We start from the raw sequence: 17,848 nt of genomic DNA on the forward strand, positions 1-17,848 counted from the left end.
TTCAGTGAATCCAAGAAAAATATTGGTATTAATTAAAGCATCTTTTCAAAGACTATGTTCATAAAGATTTGCTTATGATTCTTTTAAACATTTTTACTGGTATTTAACATTTGTTACATAGTAATGATCTTCCCATTTGTTTATTCTTGTGTTATGATTTAGGTCCAAAATCCCTATACACACCTTTTTATCAAGACTTACTCCTGATGAGTTCTTTAACATCTTGAGAGATGTGAAGTTTATTCACACTTTAAAAAAAAGTTTTCCAGTCATTCTTATAAATTGAAATCACATTTTAGTAGTTCATCATTTTGTATTGACAATGTGTGGAAATAAATGTAGTTTCTTGTAAAATAAATGGATTTGAACATTTTTTCAGACAGGCCGTTCATGGCGCATGCGTGCACTCGCGCGCGCGCGCGCGCGCGCGCGCGCGCGCACACACGCGCACACACACACACACATCCACATGAGTTGAGCTGTATGCCATCCGTAGGTATTTGGAAGACCAAATCCTGTGGCAGCCCCTTGGCTCAGCAGGAGCTAGCCTTTGTTTGACATGGTCCTCTGAAGTTCCGACCTCCTGCTGTTCAGCCATATGTAATCTCGCCCATTGAAAGTGAGCTGGATTTAGTGACTCGATGCTAATAGTAGAATAAGGCAGAAATTGTGGTGTGTGACTCAGGGAATAGGTCATAAAAAGCAGTATGACATTATGCTTGCATCTGCATGCTTTCTGGGAACACTTTCTCTGGGGAGAGCATCACCTTTGCAAAGAACTCAAAACTCTTACCCATGACTGAGTTTTGAAACTGATTTCTCAATCTAGTCAAGATTTCATCCAACTTTAGCCTTGGCCATCTCCCCAACTCATGAAACACCCAGAGCCAAAACTACTCAATTAAGATTTTTTAAATTCCTGAAACAAAAAAAAAATTTGGAAAAGTAAATATTTTCAATATAAGCCATTGCATTTTGAGACATCTTCTTATGGAACAACAGATAAGAATTCTAAGTACCTTGTTCACAGTGGACAGCAGCACGCTCATTAGTTTAACACTCCATTCTTTACTGTCCCTGTATTAGGACAGAACAAGGGGTACTAGATACATTACTTCCTGTTTACTGGGTATGAGGACCAAGGGTAGTGTTGTACAAAGCATCACTTCCCAGGCTGTGTATACACCCCGAAGCACCAAGCATGACTACTTGTGCCCCAAAACAAACAACCTGTTCTCAAGTTACACCATGCACCACCCAGCCATAATTGAAGACTCAAGAACTGATAGCATATAACTTGCAAAATAATCACCAAGGATAAATTGTCCCTTTGAGAATATGTTTCTGGGTATTCAAATACCAGAGCATGTGGTAGAAAGACCAGACTCTTAGAGCAGTGGTCCTTCACTCTATAGCAGTGATCTCCAACCTTCTTGGGACTGATTTCAGGATAACTTAAGTACTTTACATCTATGATTCTCATTACTTCTATTATTATTACATTGTAATGTATAATGAAATAATTATACAATACACCACAATGCAGAATCAGTGGTGGCCCTGAGCTAGTTTTCCTGCAACTAGACAGTCTCATCTGGGATGATGGGAGGCAGTGATATCTAAAGTATGTTTCTGAACACAGCCCACTTGTACTAATCTTACTAAGATTTTTCCATACTCTTGGTTTAGATCCTCACCAGCTACAACTTCATTGTCACTCACCACTCACTGATAGGGTAGTTATGGGTCTGTAACCAACTGACCTATCATCTCTGTACAAGCAAACCTTTCTGCTAATGTGAACCTGTGCTTGCAGCTGCTCCCCAGCTCTGGCATATCTGCCTCAGCTCCACCTCAGATCCTCAAGCATTAGATTCACATGCACAGCTCACAGTCGGGTTCACACTCTTATGAGAATCTAACTCTGCCACTGATCTGACAGGAGGGGAAGCTCACTAAGGTGTGTATGGAGGAACTGCTGTAAATACAGAAGAAGCTCACACCTCCCACAGATCAATGATATATTAAACTTTACTCCGAGGAACAGTCCACATAGGGAGACACATATAAAAATATATCATTTGAAGGAGTTTGAGGAACTATTAGAATCAACCCACAGAGTCTACACAGATCACAGGTTAAAATTGTGGGTCACAACGATTTATTCCACTACTATGCACAGCTGAAGTTTCCGTATAGATAGCAATTCTTGTTGATATAATTGTTCAAAGCAGATGATTTTCATCTTACTTTTGAGCTGAAAACAAAAGAAATTATTCAATCTTAACTTTCAATTGAAAGAAATCTTTAGAATTTACTGAGTGAAGCATGTTACAATAAAAACCTGTAAAAATAAAATTCATATACATGCAATGAAAGTTAATTACAACTCTAAAATACTTTAGATTGCTAAGGACTCGTTGAAATCATTGAAAATTATCTTTTACTAAATGAACTTCTTGGGCTATTTATATTTCAAATTGAACAATATTTATAAGCAAGTAAATTCCAAATGATTTGGAGTGTGAAAAATCTTGAGTGATTTTTCCATTGGATGAAGGGATCTTCTATTTAATGTAGTAATGATTTTGTTAGGAAAATATGACACAAATAGACATTAATTGCAATGAGTAATGTCTGTATGGCAGTAGTTAGGCCTCCAGAAAGCATGAGTTGGTTTCTTATCTGTTCATTTTTATTTTGAGTTGGTAAGTGGTACTCTTTTATTAGTATCTTATTAGTAGCACCATTATGTGGTGGCTCAAGGTAAGGCTCAGGCTTCTTTTTGCATCACAGAAGAGGAGGGGAAGAACTTGCACAGCACATGGTGATGCAAACAGCACACACTGTAGTGAGGCCAAAGCCACCTTGTGACCAGGCTACACTCACTTACAATTCAAAGTTCATTTTCTATCAATCCGGAGAATTAAAACATACTCCAGAGGTCAGATAAAGGCATGGTGCTTATCCATTTCTAGTATCTTTGATTTTAGGTATCATCTTATGCTTAGGTGAAATTTAATTTCGCTCTGTAGGAAAAAAAGAGGAAAGTCCTTTGAGCAGTGTTCAGTGTAGGGCTATTTGAAGAAGAAGCAGTAGAAAATTAGGAGAATGAAAAAAGTCTATTCCTGTCAGAGTCTTTGACCTAGAGACAATGGAACACATACGGGCCCCTCCTGTGAAGCACTCTGCATCAGTCCTGATTAGAATTGAAAACAGCTGCGAAGCAGAGCAGGCAGCTGGAAATCATGACCGTACTCCAGGATCTCAAATCACAGGGAACCATTTGAGGAAAGTCCTATGGAGAGCAAGGGTCCTCAGGCTGTTGATTGGAATTTCTGCATCTATTAAATTGACTTAAAAACTGGTGGGAGGAGTGAATTGACCCAGGAATGCACAGTGTGGGACTAAAGAGCTGAGAACTTGAAAAAGAGATTGAGAGGAATCTTTCACAATGAGATGGACATTTTCTTCTCCATTTTAAGCATGAATAATAAAAGCATCCTCCAATAAATGATCCTTTGTGAATATTGTATGACATATATGGGAAGAGCAATGTAATCTTTCCCTGGTAATCTGACATAAGTAGCAGAGGAATTATTTTTCTATGTATTGTAATATGTACTATGTTTTATTGACACTTGAATAAAGTTCTGGTAAGAAAAGCAAAAAAATAGCTTAAAATGTATGTATCCCCTTTGAAACCTAGCTCCTTTCATTGGATTATCTGTCTACTTATCATTTATTGATCATCCTAATTGTATTATGTCAAATAGAGAAGACAACGGATTCAGAAAAAGGTTGCTTCTACAGAAAAGTTCCAGAAGATGCAGAGAGATGCAGAAATTCAGATTTGCTCTAAATACTTGATGATCCTGGTTATTATTTTAAGGTGAACTTATTAAAGTTTCAGGCTGAGGAATAAATAGAAAAACAGAGGTTTAAAACCAAAAAATGTGAGATACGGACACCATGGAGACACCTGCCAGTGCATGATTCATATCAGTGTAGCCACTAAGGGAGAGATTTTTTGTTTTTTATAAGAACTTGACATTAGAGTACCATTGGGAAGTTACTTAAAATCACATGTCTCCCATTCTCCACCTCTCCATTTTTAACTTTAAGAATGCATCCTGGAACTGAGCTGAACAAGGTCCTCACTGTAACTTTAATTTGTTTCAGCATTGAGAATATTTGAGAAGCATTTAGGATAACAAAAAGAAAAAAAATCTCACCTATAATGATATGCCCCAATAAAAATCAATAGCAATGAGATTGCAAATATTGAGTAACACCATCTTTTTAGGGTGTCATGCACAATTTGTCTCAAGTAACAATGACATTGGGCATGACTTTATAATTAAGAAGGTGCTGATATTACACAAACATAATCAACAGAGCCCTGTTGGAATACTTGAAGTACAGCAGATATGTGGTCATTTAACTAGTAAGAAAGAGTGGTCTTTGGACTGATTCAAAGGTAACTAAAACACCGATTGGGTCTGGATTGTCTGTCGGCTCATGTCCTGACCTCGTTCAGCCGATGTGTCTCAGCCCATGGCACTAGCGCTTGGCACAGAGTAGACGTCAGTGAGCTCAGACCTTATGAAGGCACACGTGTTATCTTCCCTGGGCATGTTTTGATACGCATCACATGTTATGCTTTAATCCTACCCATTCATTCATTTTCATTCTGCCAGTGACCGAATAGGCTTGCCCACTGATTTTGTAGAGGCCTCGGGAGAATATCAAAAACCTTTCTACTTGCTTTTTCTCTGCTAAGTAGCTACAGCCATCTGGAGCCTTGGGACTTTCAGCAGCACTGCTCTTGGGCAGGTTTGTATTCGAAGTCCAGTTCTAGGAAGCACCCGTCCAAGGGGACATAGACTGGACAGTGATTTGGAATTCCCTCCTGCGGCATCAGGAAAAGGGTCAGCACCTGGAGGAGTGACAAAATAAACATGGCATTCCCCAACACCCTGCTCATTCTGCTGCCGGTCAGCTGGCTGGGGATCAACACCTGCTGTCAGAATAGGGTCCTTCTCCACAACCATGGAAGCCTTTCCCACTTTCATCAAAAGACCCAGAAAATCTGCAAAAATCTATCAAATGAAGGGAGAGTTTAGGTTATTCCTTTAATGTAGAACTTAAAGAAGCAGCTACCCCCATTCAAAATCTTTGCTAATGCCAATAATTGTCCATCATTAAAACAGTTATTAGGATTTAGAGATTCATATATAAACTTGTTACAAAAATAGTTCAGACACTGTATAACTGTTGTGTCCCTTATTCCATTTTAATGAGAACGTCCTTTAGTGTCATTTCAGTGTTACCTCATTTGTAGTCATTGTAGGAGCAGTAATCAAAATGAATTCATTTGGAATTAATGTGGTTGTCACACATACTTTCATAAGAATTTGAGTGCAATTCAACATTAATTTAATGTTCTACTCAAATAAAGAGTAAATGTTTAGCATCATATAGTAAGGCCATTGTGTGAAGCTGCAAGAATATAACAGTATAGATTTTCTCCACAGAGATATGCTAATCTCAGAGGAACATTTCTCAGCTTTCATAGGCAGAGTAATGGCCATGACCACAGGCTACTAATGCCCTCACAATGATCTGCAGGGTCTCCTCTGGGACACGGCTCATCTACCCAGCAGGACAATGATATCTGACAAAGGATATGACCTTACACAGGACTGTCTACTTATTATCTGGCCTTCCAAGTTACCTCAATAAATATGAATTGTATGGATTCCCTCATTATGAGCAACTATGGCAGCCTTGTTGATCAGTGTTCTTAAAACTTTAATAAGTGAAAGCCAATAACAAATATAGAAATTATGACTGTTTTGAGGTGGAACTAACAGTTTTCATCTGATGACTTGTATCCTCAATGCTGAGTAGGGAGTAATGCTTAGAAGGGTAAGTCATTTATTTAGAGGAGAGGGAGATACCAAGATTACTAAAAATATAATGGTTAGTAACATGCAATTGTAGAGCTTAACAGATTTAGCAAGTAGTATAGAGATTTACAAATAGCAAGAGAGAGTCAGAGGTGCAAAATACATAAGAACTCAATGTAACTCAATGTAATTGCATTCTATCAACTTTGTGCTCGAGTCCAGTCACCAGAGAAGAGCTTCAGTTTGGAAAGTAGCATTAACTTTTCAGACACAGGGCCCTCCCCTTATGCTAATGCTAGCCTGATGATAAAAGTCTTCTAGAAATGAAGAAAGTATAGTTCAGAAGCAGTGTCTTGGCTCTGCTCTATTGAGTGGGAATGGTGGGAAGTGGGTGTGCGCCCGAGTGACATGGGGTACACGGCCAAGATCAAGCACACGGGAGGGTTGGAAAGCACAAGGCCCCCCTCTCTCCTCTCTCTCAAGGATGCACTCACATCCAAGGCCAGTGAATCACTGATTTTCACATCCATACACGGTCACACATATTCTACCCAGTGACAAAGGAATAGAAGAATTTGAATTTAAATATGGCAAAATGTCGATAAAGTATGGTTAGCAAATATGCTAAGTAGTGTGATATCGGAAATTTTTATGGAACAGGGCAACACAACTTCTAAGTTTAAAATGAAGCTAGATATATGATTATAGTAAAGACATTTACTATACATTTAATATGTATATATTTAGTGTGACTACTGAATAATACCGCTCTTTTCACCAAGTATTCCACAAAGCATCTCATGACAGACCAGGGTAAAAACAGTTGATATGCTGCACAAAACATAACTGAAGCATCTAAAATTCATATCAGCCTTGCATCTACTGTAAATATCCACATTGATTTTAAATTACCATTGGAAGAAAAATTTCTGTTTCTGTGTGTAAAAGTTATGTTACTTTCTTCTTGAAAATTTAACCCTCCTGGAGGATCTGATGTGGCCGATTTTAGGTGCCACTGTCACTACTTACCATTCTCATTCACTATCCTGAGATATTCGACAAAGTTTTCAATGAAGAGATGTGAGCCCATGTTCTTAATATTACTAAATCTGACCATGCAAACCTTACTTGAAAAAATGTGATGGTATTTTAAATAAAAATTTCACCTCATTCTCATTATCTTCACTTTTTGCTACTTTAAATATCTTTAAAAATATTTGTTTTGAACTTTTGAGAGGTAATTAAAACTATTTGTTAAATCAACTAAATTATATAATAGTTTTGTATCATGAAGAGAAACTTTGAATTCATCACCCCTCTTATGATGTGTAGATCATTATTTTTTCATTCTTTTATGAAAAAGAGTAAAATTCAACCTTAAGCTTAAAATCTTAACCATAAGCACCAACTCCATGCCCCACAACACTAGGTTATGACTGGATAGAGTTATAAAACTTTATAAAGTCACATAGTGTTGAACACCAAATTTGTATTTAAGAAAAATAAAATAGCATAAACCACACTTTTTCTAATTTATATGTTTGCATCATGTGGAAAACAGTGAATACAGCAGCAGCATTGGCACGGGTAGCCCTTTGCAATGACCGGGGAGCCTGTGTGACGTGTCCCGGAATGAAGCGACCCAAGGATTGGCTGGACACCACTGCCAACAGTGAGGACAGATTCTGTTCAGTAACACTACTGCAACAGGGAGGAATATCTGGATTAAACTCAGTTCCTTGAACAGATGAGGTGTGTTAATGGAAAGCCATAGAGGAATGGTCCACGGGACAGGGCGACCTAGATTTGTTAATGGCACTTATCTAGAGGAGAAATGCACATGGCCTCCCTTTCTTTTTTTGTTGGTTTGTTGAGACCAGGTTTTGCTTCGCCTCTCCCTTCCACAGGCAGAGTGTTGCAAATTGAGACTAGGTGCCCCTGAAGAGGGCCCTCCTCTTCCCAGAGATAATGACAGCAAGAGGGAGAACGTTGTCCCTGGAGGGATCCCATTGCAGAAACGGCTTTCTGATCCTTGAAGAATCGATTTCTAAATGTAGAGTTACATCTCACAGGACGGAGAGGGTTTATAATGGAACGTTTTCTAAAGTGCCTGCTTTAAGAGGTGGTTCAGGGACCTATTTGTCTATCACTGGGTTTTTGGGGGGGCAACAAAATGAAAATTCTCCTTGGCAGTGTTGATCTCTTTCAGGCAAGGATGTGAAGGGGTCTGGAATCATCCTAGGGACACAGCCTTACCTGTTGGAAGCTACAGCAAAGTTTGTCAAATATTTTCATGTAGATCTTTAGGTTCCGAGAGCTGTATAATTTCACCAACCAGACAGCTTACAGGTGGTCTTTCACTTAGAGATTATATTATTAATTTCATATATAATATTGATGCATAATTTGGAAACAATGATATTTAGCTTTGTCTAGATACATCATCATATCATTTTAGACTGAAACAGTTATAAAATGGGTAAATGGTAATGTAGCCAATGTGCTCATTACTGTGGTGATATAAGGAGATAATCACTAAATCCTTTCTACCTTCTTTTGAGTAAAATATATTGTAACATATGTACTATAATAGGCTTGACTGATTTTTCCCAGTAAGATGGTTTTATTATTTATAGGAAGTTAGCTTCAAAACATATTTCAATTATTTTCATTGTGGTTGATCAAAATGTATTTTGTTAACTTTTACTTCTAGAAGATGGAGGAAATATAACATTTCCAATTGTACTCATATAAAGGAAAACTAAAATCCTTGAACATTACATGTAAGGAAAAAGCAAAGAAAAGATTTGAGAGGCAGAGAGAAGGTAGCCTGGCTATGCAATTTTGGACTCAAAATGACACTGCGATGAGTTTCTTGGGTCTTCTTTTTACATCTTGTGTTCCAGAGACTGACTTGAAGAAGCTGTTAAAGCAAACGGCAGTGTAGAGTCAAACAACAGCAAAAGTTTGATATCTTCAGAGACAACCAAATTTCTTCATATTATTACCTGCAACTGCAGGTGAATCTTTAGTTATGCAAAATATAAAGTTTAATTAAACATTCTTTAAATTTCTGTTTGTGCTTCCAAGACTGAGATTCTGAGGACTAGGGATTAATTTGTGATGCTTGGGATTTACAAATTGCCTCAATCCGATGGCTCACAGAAATCATGACACCCACCCCCCAAATTGATAGCATCAATTATATGGAATCTCTCTCAACATCTTTTATATTTTTCATTTCTTTATTCTCATTTTAACTTTTTAAAATTTTGCCACCAAGTTTCCCGAAAGAATATGAACTTAAGTGTTGTTATTCTCATCAAAGACTAGAGACTTTAGTCTTTTAATTTTAGAAGACTAAAATTAAAATTATGGCATCATGGAATAGAAATTGGAATTCTGAAATTGCAATTTTATATTTAGACTTAAAACACATATCAGATGATTTGTGTGGAGACATTGCTTGTGTGTGTGTGTGTTGGGGGGCAGCCAAAGCAATCAAACAAGTTTTTATATGGAGGGCAGCTCTCTTTAAAAGATAAATGAAGGTATTCTTGAGGCAGTACCTGTGAGCCTGTGAAAACCAGCAGAAAAGGCAGACACGGCAGAAAAGGCAGACATTGTTTTGACTGAATGAAGACATTCTAGCACCTCTGACATTGCACTGCACCAAAAAGCCTTGCTTACTAAAATTCAGTAGCAGCATTAACCCCATCAAAGACCCAGTTTACAGAAATATAGTAACTTTTCAAGCCTTACACCTCATAAAAACTACCCATAAAATACTAGCTTTTCTCTGAAACTCACTGAACATTGATGGATAATTTTGCATGGATTGTGGTTGTGAAATTTTATGACAACATGGAAATTGGAAACTTTCATCCAGAAATTCTAAAGTAATATTGATTTCCTCAGTAAGATAATCCATGTCTGTCTTATGGTTTTCATTATCCCTCTGACTACCAAATTATAGCTCCCTAAGCCACAAGAAATTACTTAAGGGCATGGGAAATACTTTGAGTTCTGTTTCTGTGATGGTAATGGATTTACTTTCATCTCTCTATAATGGCTTAACATGGGGATTTTCATAACAAATGTATATACTTGAAATAAATAAACAACCAAAAGAAAAAAATCTAGCTCAGTCTTGAGGGATACAACTATTACTACTACATTCATTTTCATGTGCTCAAAGTCCCTTAATGAATAGGTCATAAACTGGTCTCTAGGTGTGGGCTGGTTCATATTTATATACAGCGCAATAGTTTTTGTATAGCCACTGACATGAAACATTTTAGTAGTTCCTCCCTATTGTCAGTCTCCCATGGAAAGTACCACTGATACTCAAAAAATAAAAACCCTGTGCAGTCTACATAACAGGTAGAGTGGAAGTTGCTTTCAGTAGGGATGGTGGGAGAGAGCTGACAAGCTTATTTCTCAACATCTCCTCTTTCAAATTGGCTTTCTATGCCCTTGTTCACATTCTAAATGGGATTTGTGCTCAGATTCGTCACTGAAAGAGACAAACACTTTCTGAGCTATTGGTGCATACAGCACTTATAATAGAAAGGCAAAGGCCAACGCAGTGTTTTTAGCATTTTTGCCTCCATATGAATCATTGCTAAATACAAGCCTTACTGATGAGAGACTTTTTACACATTTAGAATGCATAACTCCATTCTTAAGTGGCTCAGTTAAACTAGACACAGTTATCAAATTATCAAATTATGAGCCTCTAGATATTAAAACATTTCAAGAACACAATGAATCAGGTGGTGTTTGCTCTTAAGCTTTTCACGAATTTCATTTTCCTTGCATTGTCAGGGTGTCAGAATTATGGACAAGAGGAGGAATGCAAATTCTTCATATATATACATATATATATATATTTCAATGATCAACAGTTAAATTCTCTTTGCAAAATAGAAATTTTCATATCTCAAACAATTACTTCATATAGAATACAAAGACTATTGATAAAATTTCTTCAGAAAGAAACACTTTATTTTTAGTCTTAACAGTGACAAAATTAAGGACATAGACAATTTTTATCCTCACATAGAGTAAATAAAATGTTAGATTGAACGTAGCCTTCTTCAGAGAGTATATTGACATCCAAAAAATATGAGAGCATCTGTCTACCCAAGTGGCAACTCAAGAAATCACAAAGGCAGCTCATTGACTCTTGATTAACTTCCTCCTCACAGCAGTTAACAGGCTGCTCCACTGTTGCCCCGTGGTAACAACCTCAAAGGCCCAGAGAGCCACAGAAAATAAAGGGCAACACCTTCATGTCACTGTGCTATCACAGTCATGTCAAAGGCAAATGTACAGGCCTTACAACATGGCCCCTAAGAGGACAGTGTGCTTGTGCATCACTACACTGCCTGCTCTAGTGCTGCTTCCAAAGACATCTGTCACATTACTAAGTCACTTATGAGATACACATTTCCTAAATACCACCAAGACTTCTTTTCTGCGTCAGTAACTTTTCTGCTGAGGATAGTAATAAAGTATAAAAATGGAATGAAGAAAGCATTTGATTCCAAAAATAAAATTTTAAATGAGATAAAAACACAAGATAAAGAGACTATTTTTTCTTTCTTTTTCTGTTGAAATTATGATCACTAATTATTTTGGTCAAAAGTTACTTATCTCAACACATAGATCATGAAGCAATTAACACTGACACAGCTTAGAGGGCTCCAAATGTACCTATGTATTGCTGAGCCTCAAAAAGATGGAAATGACTGTTTTGTCCAACTCTGTGATAAATGCTACCCAGGTCTGGGAAGTTTATGGTTTGAATTATAAATGGTACAACTGTTTATAGCTCCTCTTAAAAGTTATTATGAAGCTGGGAATAATCAATGCACCATGGAACAAGTCGATGCTGTTTAAGAGCTTGTATACCTGCATAGGTAAAGAGAAAAACAACTAAACCTCTATTCGGCAGGTGCTTCACTTGCATTCTCTTATTTAATCTGCACATGGTAAAGGTAAAGGAACTAAGAATCCTAGATGTAGTGAAGGGAATACAATTTGAAAGGGAATAATGTAGTAAAAGGAATAAGTAGTAAAGGGAATAGAATTTGAGTCAATTCATATTTATACTATGCCTTAATCTTTTGTACAAATTCTTTCGTCATTTCTAACAAAATGAAAATGAAAAATTGGCTAAAACACTTTGCAGGTGATTAATGGTGATTCTTTCTTCTGAGTGTAAATTGTGGGCAAAGAAGAGAGAGATATTCAAATACTAGTTTGGGACCCAACAGCAAGTGGACCTTGAATGCCTGGGTAACGTATCTGTCCTTTGTTTTTCAATTTTTTCCAAGAAAGATATATGGAAAGTTTTCTTAGTTCAAATATTCAATTACAGACCCTGGTTGAGACCTCCTGAACCAAAACCTCTGGTATAAAGGCTATAGTTTACACATTGAAGGAAAATCAGTAATTGCATAGCTTTATACTAGATGCTATTAAAGGATCGGTATGAAAAAGAGTAATGGTGGTAATTGCCTAAAATTTCTGAGGGTGGAGAAGAGAATGCAATCTGAGACTTGATGTAACCTAGCCACTACGTCATATGAGCTTTGACTTTAATTTGCCTATGGGATTGGAAAAGCCATTTAAAGAATTTTAACCCTTCTGCACACAGCTTTTGATCTTCCATCCCCAATAGTGATAATGACTGGGAAGCTGTGAGTAAATTGGAAGAATTCCTTCTGGGACTGCACATCCATTCTGAATTAAATCTGATGAAACATTTTAAAGCGTTGAGAAGGAGATGGAAAATTCCACGCAGTTTTCTTCTCTGAACAATTATATTATGATGTGTGTGATATTCAGTTTCTTTCCCATTTTCTCTTATCTGGAGGTCTTTTTTCTTTCTTTCCTTCTTTCTCTCCTCTCTTCCTCTCTCCCTTTCTTCTTACCTTCTTTTTGCACTACTGTATTTAGCTCATTCTCATTCATTTATTCAATGACCTTGAGTTGCTGATTTGGTACTAACATGGAAATTTGGACAAGGTACAGTAAAGTCTAAGGAGAAAGCTCTCAATTCTGCAGGGTAGCCCCCAAAGCATCATAGAGTTTGTGTGTCATTTGTGAACACTTAAATTTCATCAGTGCTGTGTATGAAAGCAGAGATGTGGGGCTATTGTTAGCTAAGAGAAGAGTGTGAAAATCACAGAGATACACAGGATAATTCAGAGATTCAGAAGACACACCTAAGATCTGAATGTGACTTGAAACAGGCAGGTAGGGGCATAGATGTGAATATGTAGAAAGACTTGTATTAGAAATACCCGTTGCTGACATGTATTATTGGAATGGGATTTTATACTTAATCCTGCAGGAATTGGGCAGCAGAAGTAGTTATGATTCAATTTTGATTTGGAGATAATGAATTAGGACACTTGCAATGCTCCAGCTGAGGAGCAACCAACATGCCCTTCCAGTCCAGTGCTGATGTTCAGGAGAGAACTATGTCCAAAACCCTTATGCAGTTTACAGTGCTATTTGCCTTAAATTATAATAGGCAAATGTCTAACTTAATATCAATATCCTTTCAATTTAACTTTTAGTAAATAAAACTTGCCTTATATGTTTATTGGCCAATTTTGTCTATTTTTCCACAATATATTACCCTTTCATTCAGCGTATAAAGACTTGTCCATTGTTCTAATGGGACCATTGAATATTTTCTGGCATACACTCACCTTTCACAAATGTACATTTGTGATATTTTATCTTAAGAAAGATGTGCAAATCATAGGTGTGTGACAACAAAAAGTAAAACAAAGAGTCCTTCTGCATCTCTTATGTCAGCACTAAAAGAACGGCAGTGAAGAACAACAAGCTGTCCACCTGGTAGCTTAGCTTCTCTGACAGTTGGTATTGCCCTGTTCTCAACTCCTGTACTTCATTGTCATGGGCCATGGTCAATGAAACATGTCTACATGATTTGTTCAAAGAATTCATTAGGAAAATTTTAATTGGAAAATTCAAAAGGTTTTTGTTAGACTTTCATTATTTCTCTTGATAAGAAATGTGTGGCTAACTGCCCATGATTTTCACCTGTGAAGTAAACATTAATATTTTGAATGCACTATAATAAGATAATTTTGAAAATATTTCATAGGCTAGGAAATGAAAAAGAATTTTGATTTTCCTGCAAAATATCCATATGCCCTTTGGTGTTATATTTTCTTTTCTGTAGAGGTTAATAGTAATCACTAACTTTCACTCTGTTGATGAGTCTTCCTTTTACATTTTTTTGAGTACTCAGTTCATTTTATAGCTAATTTTACATAATCGCATTAACAGCTACAGTTTTGAAACTGAATCAATTTATAAGTAATTGCTAAAACTCTCAATTCTCCTTTAGGCTAACAAAAGAAATTTTCCTATGACATAAAGTTATTTAATAAACTAATAAACGTAGGAAAGAGAGCAATGGGTAAGAACCTTAATTTTGGAAAACCTTTTGCTGCATGCATTTATCTTGCATAATTACCACTTCGTGTAATTAATATTGTCCTGCAGACCGTTTATCTTTTCAGCATAGGGACCTTATCATTCTCTTCTGAGGATGTGTTTTCTGTCTGTGGCAGTCAATTAAAGGAAGATTTAAGGAAAAATGCATACACGAACAGTACTTTATAGTGTGGTTCCTTGCTTTATATGCATTTTAAGATAATTTACAAGTACTCTTCCATTTCACTCACACGTTGACAGTGGCAGAGGAGGAATACTACACATACTGTGATTGGTATATGGATTTTTTTTACAGTTGAAAGCTTATAAAATAACTGCACCTTCCAAAAATCTTTAGTATGGGGCTATAAAATAAAATTTTTAGAGGACAGACCACATTGTGCTCTGATTAATAGGAAACATTGAGGAAGGAGATGGAAGATTGCATTAACTTTCTGTTATTGGATTGTGTGATCATTAGTTTCTTTTGACTTTCACTTCTTTGCGTGGTACTTTCTTATACAATAACCTCTAAACTGATTTTTTTTTCTCTTATTTCTATAAATTGAGCAACAAAAGAGTACATCAAAGATAGAACATTTCTGGAAGGCATCTTTCAATTTTTGCTTAGTATTTCAGAAAATATGAACTGATTTTTAAATGATATGGATTTATTGTTGTGTAGCAATTAAATCTCCTAAGAAAAAGTAGGAATGTCTGTTGCCACCCATTGCTTTTGCATTGATTTTGGATACTTAGAGATTTTTGTGTTCAGCTTGTTCCTTGGTGATTATCTCAGTCATTTTAGAAGCAATTCTTTATTGCAGTTCTGGTGGATAATAATAGAATTAAATACATTAGTACATTACTATATCACATTATTTGAGACTGCTTTATTGTACAGAGAGCAATTTTATTCTATTTGATAAGTACTTTCATAAAACTATTAGTGCTCAGGGCATGATGGCACATATCTGCAATCCCAGCACTCTGGAAGGACAAAGGTTATCATGTTGAAGCCCAGCCTGAGCAACTCAATGACTTGATAAAAACCTGTTTCAAAATCATAAAGGGGAGAGAGTTGGCGATGTAGCTTCAAGTGAAATTACTGGGTTTAATCCATAATACTAGAAGGAAAGAAAAAAATTACTTTCAATAAGCCACATAATTTTGCAATCAAATCATCAAATGTTTTTGATACATATATTTATTTTCTGCCTGTATTGAGTTGTGTATTGATGAATTGTGCAAATATCCTCAATTATTTTCAATCTTATATGAAGATAATAAATTGTGTATTTAAAAAACCTGCATGCCCACTTAGTACCTGACATCTCATCCTAATCTAGATCGATGATTTGCTTGCTGAAGAAAAACAGTCATCTCAGATCATATCATTCTATTATGCACTCCATTATGCTGAATACCATATACTCAGGGTCCTTATCAATTCTATTCAGTCATAAGACATTGTAATGTCTTTGTATTTATGACTCTGGTGACCTATTTTATTACTAACTTACAGTTTTGAGACATGATTTAATGTAATTTACAAGTTATTTCTTACAAAAATCGTCTGTAAGTAAAAGATATTTCTTTATTTCCTTAACTCTGTATTTTGCTAAATATTAGAAGTTCATGAAAACATTGTATTACAGATGTTTTAAATTTCAACCATTATGTTCTGTATACCTCAGGATCCTCATGATGGTATGGATGAGAAATGAGTCATCCATGGCTCATCCTATCTTTTCCTTGCATTTTGGTTTTTTTGGTTTTTTGGTACCAGGGATCGAACTCGGGTCCTTGCGCTTGTGAAGCAGGTAGCAGAACCACTGAGCTAAATCCCCAGCCCCCCTTTGCACTTTGAATATAGCTTTGGACAATTAAAAAGTACTTTTTAAAAAAACAACAGCAAAAACAAACACATCTTTACCTCAACACATATTTCTCTTGAAAAAGACAAACAAGTGAAGATAAATTTCACTGCTGGCTCATGAATAAATATACGCCCATTTAATTAGATAAAGAAGCAGTTTGGGTCACACAGGATGGATTCTCTCTCTGCTCTGTGCTAAAGAAAGTAAAACTAGAGCATTTGGAATGAAATGTGTTTGAACAATGTTTCATTCTTCAAACATGGAGGCAATTACATTGAAAAGCATCTAAACAGACACTGAATGCACTCTACCATTCAAGAGAAAATCTTCAAATCCCTCTCTTCTCTAGAAATAGCTGTCCTTGGACCTAATTCACAGAACAGAAGGGTCAGGCTTTTCCAAGCTTTTTTTGTGTTGATTAATCTCTTTGGTATTGAACAAGTACATATACAAATAACAGAAATGGGAACATATGAGAGTATTTGGAGCTCAGAATGTATCAAAGAACTTCTCACAAATGTCTTTCTTTCATTCATTTTTATATTTATCCTCATTTCCAAGTAAATTAGATCTATACATATCTGGTTCTATCCTTTTACTATTGCAAATATTAGTTAGCAAAGGTTATCTGAACCATACAATTTTCTCTCAGTACTCTCATGTGGATTTCCAACTTTATTTGAATCAGAATATTATTCCCACAGACACATAAACTAGAACTAAGAAAACCTTTTTTAAGTATACTGCCTATGAGATATGTTTGTCTAGCGAAAGCAAGACTGTTACAACCCTAGTTAAATGTAATGCCCCATTCAGAAAGTTACCTTTAATTTTAAATATACTTATCAGAGATAAGATTATATTATAAAGATTAACATAGTATTTCAGGCCAAAAGACCAATTATCCCAAAGCTGGGGTTGCTAATTTCATTCCCAATATTTAGGTCTTTCAATTTGGAAATAATATGTATTATTAAATTTATTTTATTTTTGAATTTTAGTATAAAATAATTTTATTACATGTTTTCAAATATGTTAAGAATGTTTTGGGCCAGGGATTTAGCTCAGTGGTGCCATTGCCTGCCTGCCCAAGTTCGATCCCCAGTACCAAAAAAAGAGAATGTTTTAGTAAATATTTAGTAATCACTTCTCAACGATATGTATTAAATAATATGTTCATTGTAAATATGATTATTAGCTATAAGCAAATATCTTGCTATAAGGGAGACTACATACACTGAGCGTAATGGTCTTAATGTTATATGTAGCTAAGCTATAGGTCTTTGTTGTAACTCTAGATCTTTAACTCATTTCTCTTTGACCATTGAGTTCAAAAATAAACACAGAACTTGTATATTTTTTCTGCCCCTTTCAGATGCATGGAAATTTATTCAAATTCTTTTATAATTTTTCTCAAAGATCTGGGAGCTTGTCTTCAAAGTTTAAACATCAAGGGAGGTCACCCTCTATCTCCCAGTTTTGTAGGAGGGTAGGAATCTAACATCAGTGGGTGCCTTTTTTCAAATTATAAAGCTATCCCCTGCCAAAAAAGTGCAAGGAAGTTTAATTTTT

This window comes from Heterocephalus glaber, unplaced genomic scaffold (assembly GCF_053883595.1).
Source record: "Heterocephalus glaber isolate CG9 unplaced genomic scaffold, H.glaber_assembly_v1.0 deba00001465, whole genome shotgun sequence".
Classification (NCBI taxonomy): Eukaryota; Metazoa; Chordata; class Mammalia; order Rodentia; family Bathyergidae; genus Heterocephalus; species Heterocephalus glaber.